The 7,795-nt window shown below is 43.2% G+C and overlaps 1 pseudogene; it reads left to right on the forward strand.

The window, feature by feature from the left end:
• Nucleotides 1-7,231: 7,231 nt before the first annotated feature.
• Nucleotides 7,232-7,591, forward strand: LOC115072626 (annotated as a pseudogene).
• The last annotated feature ends 204 nt before the right edge of the window (nt 7,592-7,795 follow it).

Here is a 7,795-nt window from a genome sequence, read left to right on the forward strand (position 1 = left end):
CCTCTGCTTCCTCTGTCTTGGGGAGCTGGAGGAGGGGTACAGATAACCCAGCTGAAGATAAGGGCCTAAGTCCTGACTCATGGCTCTAGCAACTGTTCCGTGGAGAAACCCCAGTAGTAATAATCACTGCTTCATACCTGGAACACTGTACAAAGTGTTCCAGAATTTGGGAAGGAGAGAATCAGCTACACAATACACAAAGTTGACCTCTGACCACCACACACACTATCACGCATACACACACACACAAACACACACACACACACACACACACACATCATGCACATACACACACAGAAAATAAATACATTTTTTTGAGACATAGTCTTCCTGTATCCCCTGCTGGCCTGGAACTCATTATGTAGACCAGGCTGGCCTTGAGCTCACAGAGATCCACCTGCCTCTGCCTCCTCATTGCTGGGATTAAAGGCAAACACCACCATGCCTGGCTAAATAAATATTTTTAAATGTGAATACAAGACAAGGAGAAGAAGTAACTCACTGAAGTGGTAAAACACTTGTTTTTCAAACACAAGGACTTGAGTACCACCCCAGCACCCATGAGAAAAGTCAAGCGTGGTGTGTTTGTAATCCCCCAGCACTAGGAAAATGGAGTCTGGAGGCTCACTGGACAGCAAGTATAGCCTAATTGGTGAGCCCCAGGCCAAAGAGAGACCCTGTCCCAGAGGAAGTGGACAGCATTCCTGAGGATAACACTTGAAGTTGTCCCCTGACCTCCACATGTGCACCTGGCACACACACACACACACACACACACACACACACAGTCACACACACTCACACACACATATTTTAAAATGTAAAGACTTCCAAAATTATCATAAGCCATTCTCAGTTATAATTAATCAGGTGCTTTTGAATAATATCAAACTCTGAGAGAGCCTTGCTTTAAGCCTTGGGATTACCTTGAAGGGAATGAAGGTGTAAGGAAGGAAAATATAAGCTCTGAAAACCCAGGTGAGTTAGCCACAGTAAGAACACTGAATCAGGGACCAGTGAGATGGCTCAGCAGGTCAAGTCCCTTACTGTGCAGGCCTGAAGACCTGAGTTCAATCCTCAGAACCCACATAAAGATGGAAGGAGAGAACTGACTCCACAAAGTTGTTCTCTGGCACTACATGTGAACTATGACATGCACATACCACACCATTCACCACACCTCACACACACACACACACACTGCAAGCATGAACTCATGACTATCCCACAATAAGGAAGAGAATTAGAATGTGCCTCTAATACATTCAACTCCGCAGCCCTTTTCTCTTCAATTAGTTTCTCTGAAACTGATATTTTTATGAGTTGAATTTCATGAGCTACTCTACGGTCCCTGCTTTTCAGGCTTCTGTGACTCTAACAATTATGGGAAAAGATTTGGATTGGATCATATTTCATATAGTAACTTACCCCACATCAAGAGGTAGGCAGAAGAGGAATGAGTTCTAGTGCTCTGCAGAACAGTAGGTCAACAAGTATTTTTTTAAACACGGTCTCACTCTACAGCCTTGGCCGGCCTGGCACTTACTACATATATCAGGCTGGCCTCGAACTCACAGAGATTTGCCTGCCTCTGCCTTCTGAGTACTGGGATTAAAGACATGTGTCAACACATTTAGCACAACATATTTTTATAAAGCAGCAGAACGAGGAGACATGCTCAGGAGGTAGAGGCAGAGGACCAGAAGTTTAAAATCTTCCTCAGCTACACAGGAAGCTTGATGCAAGTCTGGGTTACATGAGATCCTGTCTCAAAAATTATACAAACAGGGCTACAGAGATAGCTCAGTGGCTAAGAATGGATATTAGTCAGGGTTCTCTAAAGGAACAGAACTGATAAAATGAACGTGTGTGTGTATGTTTGTTAGACTGGCTTACAGGACGGAGTTGTAGTAGTCCAACAATGGCTGCACCACTGGAGAGGCTGAGAATCAGTAGTTACTCAGTCCACAAAGCTGAATATCTCAGCAGTCCCAATCTGACACTGAAGGATTCCTGGAGATCTGTTAGTCTTCAGTTTACATTGGAATCTGAAGAAGTGGGTTCTACTACCCAGCAGAGGAATGCCACAGCAACAAGATGAACCAGCCAGTGAGAGCGAAGGCAGGCAGGCAGAAAGCAAGAGCTCCTTTCTGCCATGGCCTTTTACATGGGCTGTGATCAGAAGGTCAGGCCCACATTTAGGGTGGGTCTTCCAGTTTCAAATAATCTCGTCAAGAAAGTCTTTCTCATTAATTCCAGATCCAGTCAAGTTGGATTAACCATCACAGAGCACTTGCTGCTTTTACAGAGGACTGGGGTTTGGTTCCCAGAGCTGACATGAGGTAGCTCACACCCACTTGTAACTCTAGCTCCAGGGGATCTGGTGCCCTCTTTTGGCTTTCACAGGCACTACACTTACATGCACAAACCCACATACAAAATGCAGATATACACATAATTTCCAGGATCTGCATGGTGGAAGGAGGAAAACAACTCTGACCTCCACATGCCTGTGATGTCGTGTACACACCCATATATATGAACACATACATAATAAATAAGTAAATAAACGTAATAATTTTTTAACTTAAAATTAAATGGAATTAAAAAAAACAGTATGACTAAAGATAAAAATATTATTGGGCCACCTAGAGAAATGAGCATAAACTGCATATTAGATATTTTCTAAGCAGAGACACTGCATGATCCTTATCTCTTCCCAGCTGTCTGCATGGTTGGCCTGTCCTCCATCCCTACCTTGCCACCGTACATTATATGAGCCAATTTTATTAACTCTGTTGGCAGTTTAGTCTGTATTTCACACCCTTTCTGCCTTATTGTGTCATTTTCTTCCTCTTTTCAAGACATGAACAAATTTCATATCCCAGCTAGACTCTCAGCCCTGACAGGATGAAGCCTTCACTGTGTTGCTCCCTCCCCAAGGGCTAGAGCGGTACCTGGCACTGAGCCAGCTCTCAGTCCGTGTTTGTTAGGTGAATAACTAGAGAGTGTTGGAAAAAAATTTCCCTCTAACACTTGATAAGAGCAGTAAGAGAGGGTCTCAGTAGTAAAAGCATGTTACTGCTCTTGCAGAGGACCTGAGTTGGGTTCCCAGTACCCACATGGGACAGCTCACAACCACCTGTCACTCCAGCTCTAGGGGATCAGAAGCTCTCTTCTGGCCTCTTCAGGCACTGAGCTTACATACACAGACACATACATATGCATATTATCTTAAAAAAAAAGGAAGGAAGGAAAGAAGGAAGGAAGAACAGTAAGACAGATTTCATTCAAATGGGACCACTATGCTCTGCATATAGCAGGACTACTACAATGACGTCTCACAGTGTGGGAGAAAAATTAGGCTAAAGGCTAAATACAAGGAAAAGGGGAAAATTATAACCAGGGATAAGGGCAAAGATCATTAATGGAAAGTCACTTAGAGGAAACAGTAGGCCTAAGGGAGGATTCTGGCTAAACCAATATAATTTTTAAAAATATATTTATTTATTTATTTATTTATATTTATTTTATGTGCATGTGTGTATTGCCTGCATGCAGGTAAGTGCACCCGTGTCGTGCAATGCCCGCAGAAGACAAAAGAGGCTGTCGGATCCCCTCGAACTAGAGTTATGGACAGCTGTTAGCTGCCATATGGGTGCTGGGATTCAAACCTGGGTCTTCTGCAAGAACAGTCAGTGTTCTTAACCACTGAGCCATCTCTCCAGACCCATAATTTTTAATTTTATCAAATACACAGAAAAATAAGTATGATAATTTATAATTTTATCATATGTATTTATCTATGTATTTATAGGGGTGAGAGGGCATATGCATTCCACGGTGCACATGTGGAGGCCAAAGGACAGTTTGTGCGAGTCCGATTTCTCCTTCTGCTATTCCAGTCCCAAAATCAAATTCAGGTTGTCAGACTTGGTAGTGAGCACCTTCACCCACTGAACCATCTGCCAGTCCACCAATCTAAAAAGATTTTGCTGACATCAGGTTAGGGCGATCAAGCATATTGCAGATAAGGCAGGGAATGAGGAGTCAGATTAAATATTGAGGGCGGTTAGATATTAAAAGGGTGGGGAGTACTTGTTTAAAGGACGTGGCAGGATCTTGCTGAAATTAGAAAATTATAAGATGAAGAGAGAAGTCATTTGGTTAAGAGGCTCTTCTTCCCTGGGGTCTTTTCAGGACTTTATACAAATCTTTATTAGTTTTTGTTCCCAAGAGACTAAATTGTCCTAAAGCAATAAAAGAAACAGAGTGATGGGGGAGGAGGAAACCTATCATTTATTATTTACAACCCCTAACTTCCATCAGAGAAGGCTGTATTATGTTCAAGAAGGCATCCCTACACTCTGTTGAGCCCTTGAGTCATTTGGATCCAGTGGAAAGTATAGGCTGCTGGGGACTGGAATCCTTTCCAGAAAGCAAAGAAGGGGGTGGGACACAAGAAGGAGGGGAGCTGGGCAGCCAGCCAAGGAGGGGAGCTGTTCCAGGTGACAGAATGTGAGAGTGGGAAGAGGCTGCTTGTGATAAGGCTCAGCGGCTTCTTTGACTGGAAGATTTGTCTTCCTGTAACATAAACCCTCCTTCCACCTCACTCTTTAGCAAGTCCTAAGTCTCATGGTTGGGGTGAAAGGAGCACAAACACACAAACATATATACACACACACACATACACACCACATAAGCAGGAAGAAGGAACAGTACGCAGAGTTTTACCAGGTGATCAACCAACCTATAAGCTTGAGACAGAGAAGAGTTTAGATCAGAACACAGTGTAAGCCTCCTAAGAATATAGATCAGCCATAGAACGCTTGCTTGCCATGTGTAAGGTCCTAGGTTCAACCCCCAGTAAAGAAAAATTTAGTTATCATAGGGTGGGCCTTAGACTCCTATAGGGCATGGAATGGGGGTTCAAGGCAATAGAACCTAGAAATTGGGGGCTAGGGGATGTCCAGATGATGTCTAACACATATAAGCCTCTGAACAAATTTTATTGAAGGAAAGCAGGGCAGAGGGAAATGAAGACAGAAGAAAAAGAGAACTGTGCACACCTGTATCTCATTTTTAGAAGTCAGTCTTGATTGCTTAAGGCAAACAGAAACAAGAATAGTGCACTTGGGCTGGAGAGATAGCTCAGCGGTTAAGAGCGCATACTGCCCTTGCTGAGGACCCATGTTTAGTTCCCAGCACCCATGTTGGGGTGGAGAGGCAAACAACTACCTATAACTCCAGCTCCAGGGAATCTGATGCCCTCTGAGGGCACTGCACACTGCACTCACATACACATGGGCACCTGCACACACACACACACACACACACACACACATGCACATACACGTAATAAAATAAATCTTGGGGCTGGAGAGATGGCTCAGCAGTTAAGAGCACTTGCTGCTCTTAAACGGGATCCAGGTTCAGCTCCCAGCATCCACATGGTGGCTAACAACTGTCAATAGCTCCAGTTCCAGAGGATCTATTGCCCTCTTCTGGCCTTTGGAGATATTGCATTCATTTGGTGCATACAAGCAGGCAAAACACACACACACACATAAAATAAAAATAAATAAAATCTTTTTAAAATTAAGTCTTCTGGGGCTGGAGAAATGGTTCGACTGTTGAGGACACTTGCTGTTCTTCTAGAGGACCCGGGTTCAGCTCCCAGCACCCACATGGTGGCTAATAAACATCCATAACTCCAATTCCAAGGGATTCAACATCCTCTGTGGGCTTTGTACAACATAGATGCCCTTATATCCAGGTAGGCAAAACACTCATATACATAAAATAAAAATATTTTTAAAATTTTAAAAATAAATCTTTTTTAAAACTAGTACATTTGTCATAGTAAGTGCACAAAGTTAAGGTTGTCACTCACAAATTGTCAGCAGAATGTCTGTTTATTGCAGCAATATCCATAATAGTGGAGATATGAAACAGCCTAGATGCCCATCGACAGATGCATGGATGAGGAAAATGTAGTACATACACCACAGAATTTTATCCAGCCCTGAAGACAAAATTATTCCATTTTCAGGGAAGTGGGTGGACCTGAGAGCATCGTGGTAAGTGAAATAACCCAAACTTATAAGGACAAATATCAAGTACTTTCCCGCACACGTTATCTACTGTAGAAATATATAATATGATAGTATATTTATCGGGATGATGGAAAAGTACAAGGGGGGACTATTTGGGACAAGAAAGCATAATGCCACTGTGACCGTGAGCAAAGCCCAATGAAACACATCCAAAATGTCATCATGAAGTCTCTCACTTGTACACTAACTTTAAAAATTAATTTTAAAAATACACTACAAGGGCAGGAGCGATGGCTCTGCAGGTAAGAGCCTGAGCTGCTCTTGCAGGGGACCTGGGCTGGGTTCCCAGCACCCGCATGGTGGCTAACAACTGTCTGCATAACTTCAGTTTGGGGGAATCTGCATCCTCTTCTGGCCACCAGTCACTGCATGTCATGGGTGCACTTACATGCATGCAGACAAAACACTCATACATACAAAATAATAATTTTTTTTGTTTTTTTGAGACAGGGTCTCCCTGTAGCCCCAGCTGGCCTGGAACTCACTATGTAGACCAGGCTGGCCTTGAACTCACAGAGATCTGCCTGCCTCTGCCTCCCAAGTGCTGGGATTAAAGGTGTGTGCCACCACGCCTGGCTAATAATAAATATTTTTAAATGTACTACAAACTCACTTTTTTTTTTTTTAGACAGGGTAATTTAACTAGCTTTGTCAACTTGACACAGCCTAGAGTCTTCTGGTCTCTTCAGGCATTGCATTCATGAGTGCATCTACATACATGCATGCAAAACACTCATAAAATAAAAATAAATAGCCAGGTGTGGTGGTGTGTGCCTATAATCCCAGCACTCAGAAGGTAGAGGGCAAGTATTGAGGCCAACCTGGTCTACATAGCAAGTTCCAGACCAGCTGGGGCTACAGGGAGGCCCTATCTCAAAAAGACAATAATAAATAAATAATATTTTAAATTATTATAGCATTTATTTTTTATTCCTCATATATCAATATTTTGTCAAGTTGTTGATTTATTTATAATCATACTTTATGTCCTCTGTGGCTCAATGGTGCTCAACCTGGGAGAATTTCCTTTCCAGAGAATATTTGTCAGTGTCTACAAATGTTTTTGGCAATCAGAGGAAAGAGGCCAAGGATGCTTATAAACATCCAAAGTGCATATGCAACCTCCTACAAGGCTGGTGTCTATGGAGGTTCTGAAGTATGAAAAGAAATTTCAGTCCAAGCATGCAGCTGCTTCTGTGTCCAAGAGCACACAACCTGTACACCTGATGCCTGGCGACAAGCAAATATGATGACATACATAAAAGCATCATGCTGCTACGGGAGATACTGGCCGAGGGGAGCAGAGCAGAACAATGACATTGTGCCTCTACATGACAGGGGAACTGGAATGCCTCATTGACAAGGACATGAAAAAAGATGGAGAAGTGGGCATGACCGTCATTGGTGGCTTGGCCCTGGGTGTGGTGGAACTAGCCAGACTCATCAGAATGGCTGTATCCAAGTTCAAACCCTGAAGGAAGCCTCACATGCTCAGTCCAGGAACAGCCAGGAGCCAGTGAGAAACACTGAAAGAAGGTCCTGTCCAACCTTGCCAGCCCCTCCCCTGTTCTTTCCGTTCCCACATCTTCGTCATAAACCTCTACATCCTTCATGAACTTTGACCTCCCGTCCACTGAGAACTGAACTGTTTATTTAGCCCCAAATCATATGCTTTGAGG

This window comes from Nannospalax galili, unplaced genomic scaffold (genome assembly GCF_000622305.1).
Source record: "Nannospalax galili isolate Female #2095 unplaced genomic scaffold, S.galili_v1.0 scaffold803, whole genome shotgun sequence".
In the NCBI taxonomy this organism is placed as follows: Eukaryota; Metazoa; Chordata; class Mammalia; order Rodentia; family Spalacidae; genus Nannospalax; species Nannospalax galili.